This window comes from Typopeltis vanoorti, chromosome 12 (assembly GCF_054136105.1).
Source record: "Typopeltis vanoorti isolate ZY-2024b chromosome 12, IOZ_Tvanoo_1.0, whole genome shotgun sequence".
NCBI lineage: Eukaryota > Metazoa > Arthropoda > Arachnida > Uropygi > Thelyphonidae > Typopeltis > Typopeltis vanoorti.
In genome coordinates, this window is record NC_143560.1 from 128,201,916 (window position 1) to 128,221,258 (window position 19,343).

A 19,343-nucleotide genomic window follows, 5' to 3' on the forward strand; every position below is an offset into this window, starting at 1 on the left:
GGTTGACAACAATGGTATTATCTTTTATGGACAGCATGGATTTGCTAAAAGGAGATCATGTTTCAGTAATCTATTTACTTATTACAATAAGATGACTGCGTCCTTGGACAGAGGAGAAGGATACACAGTAATATACTTAGATTTCGCAAAGGCTTTTGATAGATGGTGTTGGATATTAGATTGGTGCATTGGATTGGAGACTGGCTATCTGATAGGTATCAACAAGTTGTGTATGGGGGAGCGATATCCAGGAAAAGGAAAGTTACTAGTGGTATGCCTCAGGGATATCTGTTTTGGGGCCATTGCTGTTAACTTGTATATTAATGATATTGGTGAAGATTTGGATGGAGATATTCAGTTGTGTGCAGATGATGCAAAGTTGGGACGAACCATGAAGAGTAGAGAAGATGTTGTGGCCTTACAAGAAGACTTGAATAAATTGAGTGATCGGGCAAGGGAATGTGGATGTGAATTCAATGTTGCAAAATGTAAGGTTTTAAAATTTGGAAAACAAAGATGGGATGCAGAATTTATGCTTGGTGAGGATACATTGTCGGAGGTGGAGGAAATAAGAGATCTTGGGGGTGATAGTGGATAAGGATCTGAAATTTAGGGGGGACAGCTAAAATTGTGAAGACAACACAAAGGTGGGAATGATGCAGAAGACTCTGACTTGTAGAAGTAGGGAGATTTTTGTTCCATTGTATAAGGCATTGATTAGGCCACACATGGACTATTGTGCCCAGATTTGGTCACCTGGTTTTCAGGACGAAGAGATTTTGGAAAGGGTCCAGAGGCAACTGACTAAGGTAGTTTCTAACCTCTGGGATGTCGAGTATAAGGAAAGATTAAGAAGATACAACTTGCAGAGTCTGGTGAACAGGAGGAAGAGGAGAGATATGATAGTCCTATAAGTTGGTAAGGGGTTGTTATAGGATCAATGCTGGAGAAGTTCTACAGAAAATAATGGGAGATCAGGGGAGAACCAGAGGTCAACCCTGGAAACTGTATAAAGAGGGTGTGAGAAGCAGGTTTGTTTCATGCAGAGTTGTGAATGATTGGAATGCCTTGCCTGAGAGCGTGGTGTCTACAGAGAATTTGAATGTGTTTAAAGCATGGCATGATGAGCTGTGTGTGTATGATAAAAGCACCTCCCACATGAGTCTTTGACTCTATGGGGTCTTGGGTAATAATAATAAGTTCATTTCGTTAATATCCAATGACTTGCATTGAATTGATCTATTGCTTCAATTGTGGGTGCAATTAACACTCCTGAATTTGTAATTATTACAGACAGTCTTGGTAGCAATTAATGAACTAGTTGAAATACTTATAATTGCATCATGCATATTAGAGGTATTTGCAATAATAATTAATCAGTGGTGCAAAAAAAATGGTGGTGGGAAGAGAAAGGTGATGAAGCTCATGAACAGTACAAAGCACAGGCAAGAAGGGCAACCAGCGTGTTAAGGAAGCAAATCAAAGGAAAAATGATCATGGAAAGATAACTGGAATGAATGAATGGTGACCAATGCTCTCCCTAATTTTTGCTAGTCTATGTCTGCATGAAAACACTTTGCAAGTTTCCAGTCTCAGACTCAATGTCTACTCTTATGCAATACTTTTCATATTAATGTTCCTCTTTTTTCATTTAGCTATAACCTGTAAAGTTACAGGAATTAAATTAATTTGTGTAAATCCATGTAGCTAGAAAAATCAATTGCCATTTGCAGAGTTAGCAACAACTGTACTGGCTAGGTAGTAGACATTTGCACATATTCCATTGCAACTTGCTGACATTGGCATCAGTATGCCACACTACAGGCTAAAAGAAACTAGTTAGTGTATTAAGTTGGAGTGGATTAGAGTAATATTGTAGTGTGGAAAAATTACCAAATAAATCATACCTATAATTTATTTTATTATATAATTCATTTTTATAGTACATTCAAATATTGATTGTAAATTAAAAATTCTGAAAGCAAAAATTTTCTGTGGCATATACTCCCTTTTTGACTGGTGTGCACACACAGCTTGCAGGGAACATTGATGGTGACAGAAGTGAAAGAAATATTTGATCAGTTAGTTTGGATATGTTAACCAGGTAGATTTTTGGGGATATTCAGAACTAATGAACATTCGAACTTTGCTGTCCATGTGGATCTAATTCTTAGTGACAATTGTAATCACAGTGGGAAGTGTTCTGATTTGATATTAGTCAGTTAAATGAATTATTATTCATATTGTTTAAACATTTATAATCTTGAATAGTGATAAGCAAATAATATTCATTAATTTATAATTGTAAATATTCTTCTGTTGTGAAATGAAAAGCAGTAATTAAAATTTGATTTTTAAATTTGAGTTGTGATTTTTGGTTTGGCTTTGCATATTAGAGTTCACTGCCATCTAATCAGTTGATTTACTGACTATATATAACTACCAGTCCCCTACTGGTGGTGGTGGTTTTCCCTTTTGGTTGTTTCTGACCCTCGGTGACTTTTGCCGACAAGGTGTTCCTGGTGAGATTTTTATAGGGTAGTTCCATTGTTCCCTAACCCCAAATTTTATCCAGGCTTGGGACGTATTCATGACTGTAATCCATGTGTGTTCAAGGGGCCAGTTTGCCTGTTCTGCAGAACGAAAAACCCGAGTTTCCGGGTGAAAAAAACCCATAGCTCTGTACAAGACCGGCTCACTCACCTTTCATTGAAAGAGACCAGATAAAGTTTCACATCACTGACTGGAATTGAACTCAGCTCTTTCCAACCAAAGGGCTTCGTCTATACTGACTGAGCTACAGAGGCTCAGTCCCATACTAGTGACAATAATATGCAGCAATCCCTCGATCAGTGTGTCATTTTTTTCGATACCCAAATTCAATTAGTGTGCTTATATACATTTTAAAAATAAATGTTACAGATTTAAAAATTTTTCTATCTATACATTTTTATGGCTAACTATTTTAAAAAATCACTCGCCAGAATGAAATAATTTAGCTACCGATTTAAAACATTTTATAAAGTTATTTTTACCGCCAAAATTTGTCGTCTGCTATGGTATGCCCACAGATTCAAGACCCTTTGACACTTCTGTGCATGTCACAAAAAGGAGAATCCATTCCAATAATAGGGTAATCAATCCATCTCCTGGGATGAGTTGTTTATTATTACACATCGGAAAATTAATTTCTCTTTTATGGTCATTGTAGTTTTTAAAGTGGTAACTATTTTGCTTGTATAACAGTCGGAAAATTTTATCTATAAAGCACGTGATTTCGCATATTGGTGAACCAATATTCATTGATAACATCCAAGAGTTAATGAAATCTCATTCTGAAGAATTGAGTGATTCCAACCTGCTAAATTTAGATGCACAGCGGGAAGATCCCAAAGAATTTGAAGAAAATTTAACTACCGATAGTCAGCCAAATTCTGAGATTTCACAGAAACAATTTGAAATATTTTTCGTACAATCGAAGTTTTTAAGCAGCAATGCTTAGAGGCTGACCCTGATGAAGAGAGAAGCAGTAAAATTTGTAGAAGAGGCAGCAGGGCCCAAAATGCCCGCCAAACTACGTTAGCTCAATTCTTTGTTAAGAAGTAGAATAATAAAATTTATATTCTGAATATGTTTTATTGTCTTTCAGCTTCATGGTTTTCCTTTAACTAGGCCCTGAGACATACCTTAATTCTTTTAAAAAAAAATTAGGGTTCAAGAAAGAAATTTAAGGAACGAATTATACTTTTTCCATTGGTTATTGTATTCAATTAGTACGTTTTTGATTAATGCGCTTGTTTTAAAGAACGCATTAGGCACACTAATCGAGGGATTGCTGTAGATGCACAACTTCCCTGCTGTTATTTCATACATTGTGTATTAATTGCATTTTCAGACTAGTCTGCCTGTGTAGCAGGAAGAAAAAGTTAAGTTACATGTTGAGCTTTACGATAATTGCTAATGGTTTATTTTAAGAATAAATTTTTTAGCTCTTAACAATCTTAATGTTTTAATGTGTCAGTATTATCAGGAGTGAGTATCTGACGGAAATTGCTTCTGGATTAAAAGGTTTTTTCATGTTACTCCCAAGCATGAAAGGCTATTTGCAAACCTATGGTACATTTAGTAATGTGGGTGGGCAAAGATTTTTTTCTATATATAGATATATATTTATGTTTTACTCGTAGACAAGCTTATACGTTGGTTATGCATTATTAAATCACTTAAGGAATTAACAACGTAGATAAGAATATAAATTAAATTACACTTTAATAAATATTTCCGATATTTTGGCAACGTCATGTTGCCAAAATATCGGAAACTGTCTTACTTTGGCTAAACAGGCAGGACAGTGAATATCAGAATTTCGGAACACAAGGACCACATCCAGTTTCACAAGTACAGCCACTCTAGTCTTGCAGACCATGCTCTGGATACATGCCACAGAATACGTTGGAAGAAAGCTACAGTAATACACCGTAGCAAATACGATTTCAAAAGACTATTTTTGGAATCAGCCTCAGCCCTAAGAAACTCTCCAAACCTCAACAAATTTGGTTGTATGAGACTGCCCCAAATTTGGGAGGCTTACATCAGCAGACCTTCAGCCCAACAGCCAAGAGCACCTACTTAGCCCGCTAGGGGGACACCATCAGGACTTTTAGGAGAGCAATAGCTTCATCACTTCATTCTCAGTTACTGTGTTGTAGTGCCTACGTGCACATGCCTTTTTTTGTAAGTTCCTTTTGAAGATGGCAACATGATGTTGCCGAAATATTGGAAATATTTATTAAAGTGTAATTTAATTTACATTCTTATCTACATTATCAATTCCTTAAGTGATTTAGTAATTTATGTTTTAATTTTTACATAGTCCAGAAACTGTGGACTAGAGACCAAACATAGAATTTTTTAGTCATTTCAGACCTCAAATAAGCAGGGCAGTGGTCTCACACTGGGCAATGAAATTCATCTCCCACCTAAAGAATCACAAACAACCATGCCCACCCATAGCAGGATTTGAATCTACAGCCTGTTGGTTTGGAGAGTGAATATGCTAAATACCCAGCCAACTAGGCCAGCAGATGTGGTAAAAGTGGGGAAACAAACTGATTTAACATCAGGTCACAGCTTTACCGCGTTACTACAGTGAATTGTTGCTTGTTTCCATCACATGTAACCTCTTAGTCTGACTGGTGATTTGAATTGGATAGTAATTCCCGACAGTGATAATTATATGCCAAAATGCGAGGTTGTTGATCAGGCCAAAATGATGAGTATTGGGCATTGTAAATTAGTAGATTTCTGCATGAAAGTTGAATAACATGCAAACTCTTCATAAACAATTGTCTTTACTTTCAAGCAAAAAAAGAATACAATGTTCTTTTTAACAGTCAAGGTTTGAAAGATGAATCCTCATCTTTCAAACCTAGTGAGTGAAACCACTCTGCCACAAAGATTTGTTATTCAGATTAATCGTTATATAGATTATTCTGAATAATTAGATTAGGCTGATAAAACACAAATATGATGGATTAGTCTTGGAAATTCTTATGTGCCAATAATTATCTTGGTATGCTGTTTAGTTTAGTTTAGTTTGAAAAGGAATGACTCATGTACTTACAAAAATTGATTGCAGTAAAATATCTCTTCCTTAGATTGGGCTGATACAAATAGCTCTCCATGGGTTTCATTTCCAATTTGGTGATTGTATTCTATGTCGATATAGAGATGTAAATTAAAGGAAATTTTGAGTAAAGAGCGATGATGTTGCTCGTTTTTGGTTTGTTATGGTATAACTAAATTAGCATCATAAGTAGAAAAACAATGTTTATATGACTAGCTAATATTTCACTGGATTCCAAACTAGATAGATCTTCAAAATTCAATAATTAAGATATTATAGAAAAAGAACCATATATATAAATTTCAAAATTGTAAATGATACTAAAATTCAACCAAGCACCTTCTTGGATTTGCATCATAAGTGGCCTAGGCTATTTAAGCTGGCAGTCTTAAATTAAACTTACAAAATTTTAAGTAATTTAAGGCAGCCACACTTTAAGTTGTATGGAAATACACTGCTCAAAAACAATTAGGTATATTTTAGTTTCTGTCTGATAATTATAAATTTCTGCAAATAATTATAACTATTGGGTACTTTATACGTGAATAAATATTTCTTACTTATGGATAGGGTGTAATTGATGAGATATTGTTTAAATAATGGATATTTATTACAAATTTAGCAAATTATACATTTTGTGTGAAATAATTTTAACAAAAATAGCCAAAAACGCTTTCGTTAATTTTTAATAGGGTGTATGGTCTCCATTAACAGCCAAACAGCGGTAGTACATCTTGATTGCATGGATCGGATAAGATGATCAAACAGTCTTGTGGGCTGTTTTTGCACTCTTCTGTGAGAGCAATTTTGAGCTCTTGAAGCGATCGTGGTGGCACCGGTCAAGCAGAAACGCGCCTACCTAAAGCATCCCAGGCATGTTCGATTGGATTACAATCCGGTGAACAGGCAAGCCAGTCCATTAGTTCGATGCCTTCTTCCTCAAACCACTCTTGTACCAAATTTGCACAGTGTGGATGAGCATTGTCATCCATAAAAATGAATTCTTGGCTAATTGCAGCAGCATATGGACGAACTATAGGTTCCAAAATCTCATCGCTCTACTTTTTGGGCTGTAAAGGAACTGTTTCTGATATAATACAGATCGGTATGGCCACCTATACTTATTCCAGTCCATACCATCAAACTCCCACCTTGATGTTGTGGTCTTTCATGAACAAACTGTAGATTATTTCTTGTTCCACTTTCATGCCATATCAAGATACATCAGTTATCTGGTTGCAGACTGAACCTGGACTTGTCACTAAAAAGTACGAGCCCAAACCTCATTTGTCCAATTGCAGTTTTCCTGTGCCCAAATTCTTCCGACTTTTGTGATTTGCAGTAAGTGGAATGCAAACCATTGGTCTTTGAGCATATAATCTATGGCAGTGCTTCCCAAACTTCTGGATGTCAGGTCCCCTTTGCAAAAATTAAAATATTTCTTGCCCCCCCCTCGAAAAAACATCGTAATAGAGACATATATTATTATAATATTTATTGTATTTATATTCAATACAAAACATACACACAGCGAATATTGCAAAAATCAAATGCATATATTGCATTTTTTGCCTCTTACTGTTTGGTTCTGAAGACGATGCGGGCTGTTTTGGTAAAATATAAAATACTGTCATTTTTTTTTTTTTTTGAGTCTGTTTCTGCTTCTTCTGATTGTTCGCGGGATTTTTTTTTTTTTTTTTTTTTTTATCAGCCACTTATCCATCTCAGGGTTGAATTTTTGAATGTAGAATAGATCAAATAATAGCACCACTTACCGATATTGGCACACCACAGACTAACAACTTTAAATTAGTGAATATTACCTGAATAAGGGAATCCTCTGACCAGGAATATTTTTCCCTTTACGGTAACTAAGCCTAACACGAAACAGACAGCAAAGACAGGTTATTAAAACGTGCATATGATTCGTGCAGTATTAACAAAAGATCGCGCAACTGAAAGATAAAAGCATAGCTGACAATCGAGTTGAAATGCTAACTCTCTTCAACCGAATTCCGTATGTGAAACTGCCATAACATTCATTATATATATATTACTTAGTTTTAACACTTTTACGAATATTGAAACGTTTACAATTTTAACACGTTCGGTTGAATTTTATTGCTGCCTTGGGAAATCGAACTCGCACACATCTAATTAATAACAATAGTTTTTAGTTAGATACTGTGTTTGCCCATGCAACATATGGTTTTGTTTCAGTCTATATAGCATAGTTTCTGTATGAGGGGACATGTGATTCATTAATTAGTGTTTTTATTCCAGTTGTCTCTAATTGCACTATTTCTTGAGAAATATATTACACAGACTGCTCATACCTTATTCACTGGCATAATTAAAGTACTTGTTTTTATTGCCTCTTCAGTATAATGGCTGGTAGGGAGGGCGTGTTGTTTACCACTGCAAGCGAGTTACTATCTCCCCACATGAACTTGTTTAAGCTTTTTTTTCATGTGTGAAGTGCGAAACTTTTATTGGTAACAGAAAACTAGCTCGGATGACAGTGATAATATAAAACCAGTTTTGATATGTATAAAAAGTCAATATCAACGGTCCCTGATTACGAACGTGTGATGAAAGGGACAGGAAGATTTGGAGCTTCCCTGGAGAGCATTCGAAGTAAATACAATTAACCACTGCTTTGAAATGAAACATATGAATAAGCAATATTTACTAATATTCATTAAGCGCCGAAATACGCAGGAAGCAAAGTTTGCGAACCAACACCGATGTGTGAATTTTTCCATTAAAAAATAACAAAAAGAAATAATAAATAATAAAAGTTAAACACGTTTCTTTTTAAAAAAAAATCTACTTAGTCTTAAAACATTTTAAATTTATTTTCATTATTTCATGGCCCCCCTTCAACAAAACCTACGTCCCCCTATGGCATGAAGATGATTTCGAACATTTCCCGTTTCCAGAAAGCGATTCCAAAAGTCGCAAAATTACACTTTGAGATACACGCTTAAGCGACAACTTGCTGTGTTTGTCCAGCTTCTAATCGACCAATGGCTCTCCAAGCCATGGATTTTGGGATATCATGTTGCTCTGCCATTTTTAACAAAATAATGGGTGGTAGGTGACACAAGTTTACAATTGAAGTGATAATTTTGCACTTTGAAAGTGAGCGCAACAAGCCACGCTTTTATACCCCCACATGCTAATACAGCTCAGACACGTTTCAACAAGTCTTAACATGATTTTGTATGCAGTTGCATGTTCTACACTGTTGTATATTAAGAATATTTTCAAATAAATGTGTTACATTTGTAAATTATTTTTATAACTTTATAATTTACAAGAAAACCAAAATATCCCCTAATTATTTTGAGCAGTGTACTTATTGAAGACTGCTTTTTTGAGTTAGATTTATATCTGCTCCAAAGTATGTTTTTCACAACCAAATATACTATACTAATAATAGTGATTTCAATTATCTAAACTCTAAATATATAACCTCAGTTAACTACACTTCCTCGAATGGGTTAGGATGCCATCTCACCTCTGGAAAATTACTATCATCGTTCCCTCAGTTTACCAGTCAGAAAATTGATTTTCTAATAGGATTGGATAAATTATTGAAGAGCACAAAAATGTATATTTTTGTGCTCTTCAAACCAAGGTGCAGATAATACAAACTCAGTATTATCTGCACCTTGTTTGTCAAAGGAGAGCAGATAATGATTCATAGTTTGTGTCTTTTAATTGCATTTGAGGAAACTTTTAGCTGTATGAAGAACCTTAGAATAATTTACTGGTAATGGAATTTTGGGTAGGTAGGCATATGTGGGTGTGCGATGAATGACTGATGTCTATCAAGGCCAGTGGTTTTCTTTTCCTTGGGAGTGTTAGTTAAGCATGCTAAAACTAACATGCTATCTTTGAACAACATACAGGTAACATCACACCTAAATGGAAGGCTTGAGTTTCTAGATGTTTCTAATAAAAAATTAACAGATGGGATGGAGAAAGAAGCAACTCACATTGGAAGCTATATGGAGAAGATGCATATTAATGAAACAGTTTGTTTTAGGGAAACTTGGTAAAATAAGGAATTAATATCTTAACTGACATTTCAGAACTTTGAAGTGACATTTTTAGTATAAGATTTGAAGCTTTTTAGATAGTTTAGGACATCTTGCCCATAGTGTCACTGTCAGTGTCCGTGATTTTGAGAGTATATGTATTTAAGAACACTGTATTCAGGTTTGAGCATTTTATTGATGCCTGTAACCTCAAAATATTTTCATACTTTGGTATTATATAGTTGAAACCAAACATGAGGTAATGCCATCTGTGTACAGTAATCTCATAATTATCTGACTTTCATAGAAAAGAACCATCAGTTAACTGATCCCATGAATGGGTTTGTCAGCCAGTTGCTGTGAAAGCATGTATCTCTCTCTATACCTTCAATTAATCAACTGTTCGGTAATCTAACTGCAAATAGATTTCCCATGGTGGTCGAATAAATGAGGGATTGTTATATTACTATCTTAATATTGAATATGTGAACTTGCATGATGAGTGAAAGAAACATGCAGTTCAGAAAGCATATAAATGCATAAATCTGTTATCCAGAAGGATCATGCATATAAGAAAACTCAGATGGCTGTATTCAAAATAGAATAGCTTTAAGAGCTTATCTGTGGCATTAATGCAGTATAGGTTTCACCAATTTTCAAGTTGGCATAAAAAATAGCATATTAATCGAAATCTTAATTTTATACTACTTATTCTATTTTACTTAATACTTAATTTAAAATAAAGAATGAAAAAGCTAAATACTGCCTGGTTGGCTTTAGTTTATAATGTGCTCATGTTGCAAACCACCAGGCTGTATAGGGATCCAGATAGCATCACGAGCATGGATGTTTGAGATTGTCTCTAGGCAGAAGATGAATTTCATTGCATGGTGTTGAGACAACTACTGTCCTTACTGGATCTGAAGTGACTTGAAAAGCGCCTTGTTTGGTCTTTACGGTTTTTGGATTATGGAAAAAATATAAAAAAATTTTTTTAAAAAATCCTTAGTCCAGTTACAGTACAAATGCACTATTAGTACTGTAATATAGTCCCATGTTTTGATGGGAGTTATTCCTTCAAAACATGGGAGAAAGAATGGTAATTGAAAAAGGATTACAAAGGCAAAAAAAACTTGCTTTTTATTATGTGAATCTCACCCACAGAAGTCTGTCAATTTCCAATGCATTAGTGCTTCTACTGGTGGGCATTTAGATAATGCCCACCAGTAGAAGCACTAATGGTCTCCCCTGGCCATAAAAATTTAACACCTAAAACTATCCTAACCACCCAACCAGCCAAGATGTATATATATGTCCAGGTTACCATGGATGCGAAGTGCATATCAAAATTTTAATACCATTGTTATTACATTGAAATATATGATGGATACGAAGTGTAGCAGAGTGATGTATTTTATCCATATTGACAGTGATGTGGTTAAACATCCATGCCTCCATGGGATCTGAATTCACAACATGTTGATTACAGAGCCTATATGCTATGTACTCAGGAAGCCAGGTAGCATTGATTACACAGTGTGATTATTATGTAACATCTCAAGGGAGTCCAAAGACTCATCGAGGGAGGGCACCTACTCTACAACTTTCTGTCTCCACCAACTGCAACTACTTTTATTATCTACACCAATGCCATATACCGCCAACCACCACCACTAGCATTTTCACAGACAATCACAAACATCCATGGTGGGATTCGGACCCCAGCCTTTTGGGTGGAGAGTGGATACTCTAACCACTCTGCCAACCAGGCCGATGAGATTACATTGTTTGGTTAGTCTGGATTTAGATGGAAATGATTTAACACAATCATAACAGAATTATGGGGAATCAGATCACAGAAGTATGAAATTTCAGAAATAATTTATACTTACATTTTTTATAGTAATTCATTCACAAAACATTGGAATTAGTATCACCTCAGTGCTGTGGTGGTCTTAATGAATTCTAGAAGATATTTTGCGACTTCAAAGACAGAAGTGAGCAATTTGGTATTCCCACCATGCAGTGAAAAACATATAGCTAAAGATTTTCACAAACAGTGGTGATTTGCCTGTAAAGGCAAATCAGAGATGTCATCCACACAACTATTAATGCTGGTATTCATACCTTTTCATTTTTGAAAGGTGTAGAGTAGTGTTCAGGTTTTCCACCATTTCTTTATAATATATATACAGTGAAGTGGCTCTTCTTAAAGAACAACTTTGCTGTATATTACACATAAAGAAGGAATCAAAGGCAGGAAGTATTTTATCAGTTTAAGATGTGTAGATGATAATTTCAAGTGGCATTTCATCAGAGTTCATTAAAAAAAATAATAAATAAATGAATGTAATTAATTATAAACAATAGTAAAACCTGAAATATTTATCACTGGATCTCTATGGAGTCAAAAGATTCAAGATCCACTTTAAGTCCAGCTACCACACCTTAAAAAAATTAATCATTATCTGCATGCATGATTCTCAGACAGTGCATTCATGCTTTCATATTCCATGCTACACTTCTCTTCAAGAACTTCCAAGAATAATCCTTGTGCCTTCTGTTTGTGCTTCTCTTTGAAAATTCTTATCACCTCCTATCAGCTTATATGCATCAATCATATTACTCTTTCTCCTCTTATCTTCCCAGCTATGTAGATTACATTTCCTCAATTTGTTCTTATAACTATCATTGCAGATATTAAGTTTATACTTAATATGGGCTCTTGTTTTGGTTTAAGCCAGTAAAAATACAATGAGGTTGGCTGAATACCAAATTTCTATGCTATCCCCATTCATTCAGTATCCAGATAGGTAACTATTAATGAGTTTCACCATAAGAAGGATTAGGCATTAGAAGATCACTAGTTCTCTACATTCCTCAAAAAAAAAAAAAAAAAAGCAGTGAAGGATCCTTTCCCAGATAATTAGCCTGATCCCTTAAGTGATCTTGGATGGTACAACAGTGATTTTAATTTGGAAAGTGGGGTATTGTGTAAGACCTTATCAAATGTCTTGGAAATATAAATCATACTTGATAAATTCTTGTTTAATCCTTTATTCCAGTGCAAGCAATTAAAGTTTGCATGTCAAGTGCCTTCACAACTAGGCTGCTTGTATATAGAAACTGTTGACATCATGTCAATTTCCTTAGTATAATAGTGTAATGCATACTTCCTTTCGAACATGTATATAACTGTGCAATATGGAAAGGACCAGTGTCCAGACCAATTTCAACTTTTATGCAAATAGCCTGGTCACATGGTTTACTTTATATTAATTTTTTTTTCTTACACTTCGGTAAAGGATTAAACAAGAATATAATTACTTGTCAAGTATAATTACTTTGTAACCAAGTGAAAACTTTCTACAACTTTCTTTGATTCCGAGTATTTTAATGATCAGGTGATACACTTTTTACTATCTTTATCATTCAGCCTTTATCTTCCTGGGTCTGGCTCCCTCTGATGAGATCTGAAAATTTGAAACCAGTCATGGTAGTGACCCTTACCATAATGCACAGCAACATACAGGTTCAAAAAGGAAGTAGACTTTGCATTATGGGATTCTAAGGCAGTTGATGTGAAGTCAACAGCTTCTATATACAAGTAGCCTAGTCATGAGGATATTTCACATGCAATACTTCTTATACATAGATAAAGGATCAAATAAAAATATAATTTCTCATCAAGTATAATTTACTTTGCAACCAAGAGAAAAAATATTCTACACCTAGGAAATATCTAAAGTGATCACATGGGTTTTGTGAAACCTTTTCATACTTGTGTATGTAAATGCATGTCAGCAGAGAGAGAGAGAGAGACAGACAGACATCTATCTATTGTAGACTGAGTCGTCATCATCATTGCTGGAGTTGGAGATGAAGAATGATGCGAGTAAGTCAGCTTATCTTTGGGAGATGAGAGAGGTGGAAACATTTAATGGGCAGAAGTTATGTGTAGTGACTTTTGTCAAGAGACTAGAATACTTGGCTGTTGCTTGAAGTGGGAGGTTAGTTTTCTGTACTTGGCCCTATTTGTAGCTGTTGTGTTTGCCTTGTATTTCTGAGTAGAATGTGGAAGTTTTGGTTTCAATATGCAGAATTCTTTGGATAGTGGTCTCGGTTTTTTGATGGAAGTGTTCTTTCCAGTAAGGATTATTGCAGTTATTTGATTTGAGTTGGTAATTGGATCAGTAGAGCAAAAACAGTAGTTACTGTAAGGAAAAGGAAATGCAGCTCATACCGTTTGGTTCTATTATGGTGACAAAATATACAAGGTCAGGAGTGACTGATTGAAGGATTTTCTGCTAGAAAAGACATGAATGAGGCTATGGTTAATTAGCAAAAGGAGAGGAGGGCTAATGTCTACAACATATTTATCAGGAGAACTAGTTATCGAGACATGCATAGAAAAATGTCTTGGCAGATAAGTTTTTAATGGTTTAATTCACAAAACAATAAGAAAATAATGAATATATTTACTTAGTTGCTGATATTTTGCTGATTTTATATCCAACACCATCAGAGCAGTTTGTCATAGTACACAAATGGCAACAATTATTAATAGTAGGAGCAGTTTAAATTTGTTATGGTCAACATAAAGAATTTAAGTACTTAAGATCTAATGTCCTAATTGGCACATGTGAGAGTAATTGATTGTAAAATTACTAAATCAGATTTTTGGTAAATTGTTATAATCATACTTGTTGAAATTTGGGGAATGTTTTAAAGCTGCTACTGATTCCAAAAACAGTCTTTCCTACTTGTAATGACTTCTGTATTATCACTTAGGTTTCTTTCCATCTAATTCTTTGTGAAAGGGTGTCCATTGCATTGTCAGTCCAAAATTGCCATAATGATGGTACTGAGTGCATTTTTTATGTTGTTCAAGGTGGATGTCAGCAACTCTTGTCTGTCTATAGTAAGCCAGGTCAAAATACGGAATATTAATATACTCCTGAATGTGGTAAAAAATGATAAGTTTGTCTTTAAGTGAACAGATGAGGATAGCTAGTTTGATATATATGTTAATATGCTGTGGAGCTATTTTTAAGCATTCTAGATATCTTTTCAGATATCCTGAATATATGGAATGATAGTTTTTGCTGTGGTTCTGTTATTAGTAAATGGGATGGGGAGCATTTAGTATTTAATATTTAGTAAATATCTTGCTACGTATGTTGGCTTTCTATAAATAGAAAACTTAGTACCAATAAAATAACAAATCCCTCCTCTCTTTCTCTAATACACAAGGCTACAAAACCATTGCTTTTCATATATTTAGGACATATCCGAAAAGATATTCAGAATGCTGAATAAAAATAACTCCAGACCACATTTAAAAATCAAACTAGCAACCCCCCCATCTGTTAACGTAAGGACAAACTGTATCTTTTATCATATCCAGGGGGAGGGGGGCTGTTCCAAAGAATAGGAAGATAGAATCAAAGATTAAGAGAAGTTTGTTCAGTAAGTTTGGAGCTGGACTGCAAATGAGTTTTGACCACAGCTGCTCTTGTTCTTAGTTTTGGTACGATATTGGCCAGTTCAGTAGAGCATTGACTATGAAAGTACCTTTAGAGAAGCCGTAAGGCTGAATGTATAAGAGGAATTGGGGTGAATCTTTGAGAGGGATCATTAATTAACCAGATTGCTCTCTTCTGAATCATATCAATCTCAGAGAGGATTTGGGGGCACCATCACAAATGTGAGAGTGGTATTGCATGGTTGGATGAATTTGGGATTTATACAGGTGAGAAGTGCTGTAGATCAGCCCAAGAAGGGAGATCTTATTGTGATTGGGATATCTAGGTATCAAATCTGGAACTGATTGTATATGGGCTTTCTTCCATTCTGTAGGGTGGATGCCAACTGAATACAGCTTGTGTTAGTTCAGGAACACAGTGGGTGGGATTCCATCATGACTAGCTGCCTTTGTGGTATCCAAGTTATTCAAGACTCTTCTGATGTCTTTTTGATGGAAGGCCACAGGATGCATGAAATGCAATATATTAAGCAAAGAAGGAGGTAATTTGCCATAGTCATCTATGGAGGAGGAAGAGAAGAATGAAGCCAAGACATCAGCCTTGTCTTTAGGTGATGTTACGATGCTATTGTTAGAATGAAATTGAGGAGATCACATAGATGACAAAAATTACATCAACAGCTTTGTTGAAGGACCAGAAGGGCTGACTGCCACTGGTACAAGCAGCAGGTTTTCTACATTTATCCTTATCAAATTTTGTCCTTTTAATAGTGGTTTTACTAGTGCAGGTGACTATGCAGGAATCTGGTGTCTTTGCCCTGGTACACACTTCTTAGTGAACAATGGTTTAGATATGAGTTGGGAAATTTGAACAGAGTGAGGAATGAAAGTTTCCATTCCAATTTGGATTATTTCTGTAACAAGATCGCAACAGGTATCTGGATCAGAAGAATGAAAAACAGTAGGCAGACAATGGAAAGGAGTAAAAGTCATGTGAGTCCTTCCATCCCAAATCCAGAGAAGCTTACACTTGGATAAAGGATTAAACCAAATATACAAATATGTAATTAGTAGGGTTGTAGAAGATGAGATTCTGGAATGTTTATTGATTTGTATAGTGTAATAATTTTCAAAAGTACACATTTTTTTGCTCATTTGATACAATAGCACTCTTGTTTGACTTTTTAGGCACATTGTTGTGCTCAGTATTGTAAATACAGTGGATACCACATATGGTGATCACCTTGGGACAGTCACTTTTTGATAACAATAACCAGTTGATACCATTAAGCAAAGGATATAAAAAATTGCATAATTTATTTCAATTTATTGTTATGAACATTATTTAATTTGTTTATAAACAACTTTTTAATAAGCAACAACATGATTTATTTTAAAATATTATCTAGTGTTGTCTATCTTGTCTTTGAATATAGTAGTTCAGGAATAAATTGCTCATACTCATATAATGCCTTTCAAAGTTTGTCATTATGTTGCACACCGTGACAAAGTATTCATCGAGCTTCTTGCACCTGGGCATTGGTTGGAGAAGCTTCTAAAATTTGTTCTTCTGTACTTGTATTAGGTTCACTTTCTTCTATTAGTTTAAAGTTCTCATCGGAAGCAGCTTGACATATTTCCAACACTGTCATTGTAGAATGAAATAGAATGAATGTCCACCACTTCAACGTTGCAATCAATATCCAACCAATATTCAAATTCTTCTTTTGACCTACCATCTGGGGTTTTATCAAAAATTTCATTTGTAAGATATTCAAATTCTTCAGAAGGAGTTTCACAGTTTGTCTTAAAAAAATCCACCTTTTTGGAAACAGTTTTCAATAGTCTTCTCTGAGACTTGCTTCCATGACATTGCTATCAAATGCAATGCATGAAGAAGGAAATATTTTTTGCAGGTACACTTGCATCAGATTGGTCTTTTATATAATCAAGTTTAGTTATAATTCTCAAATGAACTTCCCTGTGATAATAAGCTTTAAAAGCTCGTATGATGCCTTGGTCACATGCAATGGTTGAATTAATGATGTGGTGTTCAAAGGCAAGAAAATTACTGTGATGATGATAAATTGTTTTTGCGTGTGTGGTGCATTTGTCTACTAACAAGACAATTTTTTGCTTTAATTTAAGACCCCACTTAACTAACCAATTGAAAATGTCATTAGTCATCCAAGCATTTGCACTAGAACAGTGGTCAACAGGCAAACTTTTGACACCTTTTAAAACACTGAGGAGTTTTCTTTTTCCAACCACTAGAAGCTCTTGTTTCTCACCTTTCATATTAGCAAAACAAAGAACTGTCACTCACTCTTTTGAAGATTTAAATCCTTTAATACTTCCATTTTTAAACAAATAAGTATGTTGGCCGAGTGGTTAGCTTATCCGCTCTCCAGCCAAATGGCTGCGGGTTCAAATCCTGCCATGGGCATGGATGTTTGTGATTGTCTGTGAAAATAATAGTGGTGATGGTGGACAGTGGATGGCGTTGGTGTCGATGAGGCGGTTTGTGGATGAGGTTGAATGGTGGAGACAGAGAGTTGTAGAGTAGGTGTCCTCCCTTGATGACTCTTAGGACTCCCTGGAGGTGTCAAATAATAAGTATGCTCAGACATTGCATGAAAATAGTCCTGTTTTGTCGCATTGTTTTTCTTCATCATGAATATGCTTGTACACAATATTCTTTTGCTTTTTCCACCTGTTAATCCATCCATTAATTGCAGTGAAATTTTCTTTGCCCATTGTTTTTTTTGCAAGTTCTTCTTTTTGATGCATCAAAGGCACATTAATCAAAGCATTCTTTTCATGAACATTACTAAACCAAATTTTTAATGCTGATTCAACTTGAGTATCTTTGCCAGATCAAACTCCCTTCCGATTCATCTTCTCATTTGTAAGAGCTGAAGTTTCAACGTTTGATCTGTTTTATTAAGATCTTACACAAGAGTGGTTGTGAAAATTTTAAATGTACAGCCACACTATACTGACTCATTTTGATCAACTTATCATAACACTCAAAAATTCTTTGCTTTTCTTGAAAAGATAAATCTTTACTTTTTTTACTTGCTTCTGCCATAATACTAAGGACTGTTTTAATGAGCATTTAAAGTCATATTCATTTACTGAAAGAGAGCATGAAAATAAACTTGAAAAATCACAATTAGACTGTATTTATATCCCCCTATATTTGCCTGGAAGAATAAGATTAAAGGAAGATTAACAAAAAAAAGTCAGATTTTGACTAATGTTCTTTGTCAAATTTTCTCCTGATTAACCCTTATTTCTTAGAATTTTGAGATGCAAAAGGCTAAACATTTGATGATTTTGATAACAATAACCAGAACTTTGATTATAATAGATGGATTATTTTTAATTCATTTTAAATGAATTAAAACTGACTGATTTTGACAACAATAGCCAATTGATAATATCAGTGATCACAATAAGCAGATTCTACTATATCTAAATATTGCTAATTTTAACAAATCATTCATTATGCTGTTATGCATTACTTTCTCTCTCTTCGCCCTGTTAGTTAAATAAGTAAACTTAAATAATAACAGGCAAGACAGACTTCATTTGTTTTGCCTGTTCTTGTGCATAGTTGTATTAGTTTCACATTTTAATCATCCAGCTGACTATGGTGGATGAAATATATCATCCATCATGCACTTTTTTATATCCAGGCCATTTTCATCACAAATTCCTGATAAGTATCCTCAAAGAGTGTACAAGACACTAGTACTAATGAACAGTTTACTTTATTATTAACTTCCTGTAAGTTTTTCACCAAATTAGTTTGCTGTTATAATTCCAGTATTGTCAGATCTTATATTTGTCTTCTAGTACATTTCTAACTGCACCAGTCCACCCTGGATTGTGATCTTCCTCTTGGTGTTTTTCCTAACATCCTGGCATCAAGCCCTTGTTTTCTTTACCTTTCCTTTCTCATTCTGTTAAGCGACCAATGCCGCCTGAGATTAGTGATGCTTGTGCATTCCTGAATATTGTTAACAGTAATACTGCATAAGTACTCACTCAACTCGCTCACTTGATTTCTTTCTTTATTTAGGATTACCCAAATATACTGTATCTCCAAATATCAAGTTATCTAAATACATGCATGTTTGTCAGACTTTCTGGATAACTTATCCTATTTGGATATAAATAA

General features: G+C 34.8%; 1 protein-coding gene across 4 annotated transcripts in view; it reads left to right on the top strand.

The window, feature by feature from the left end:
- LOC150101220 (uncharacterized) overlaps positions 1-19,343 on the top strand; it is a 530,669-nt gene that overhangs the window by 31,614 nt on the left and 479,712 nt on the right. The window lies entirely within an intron of this gene.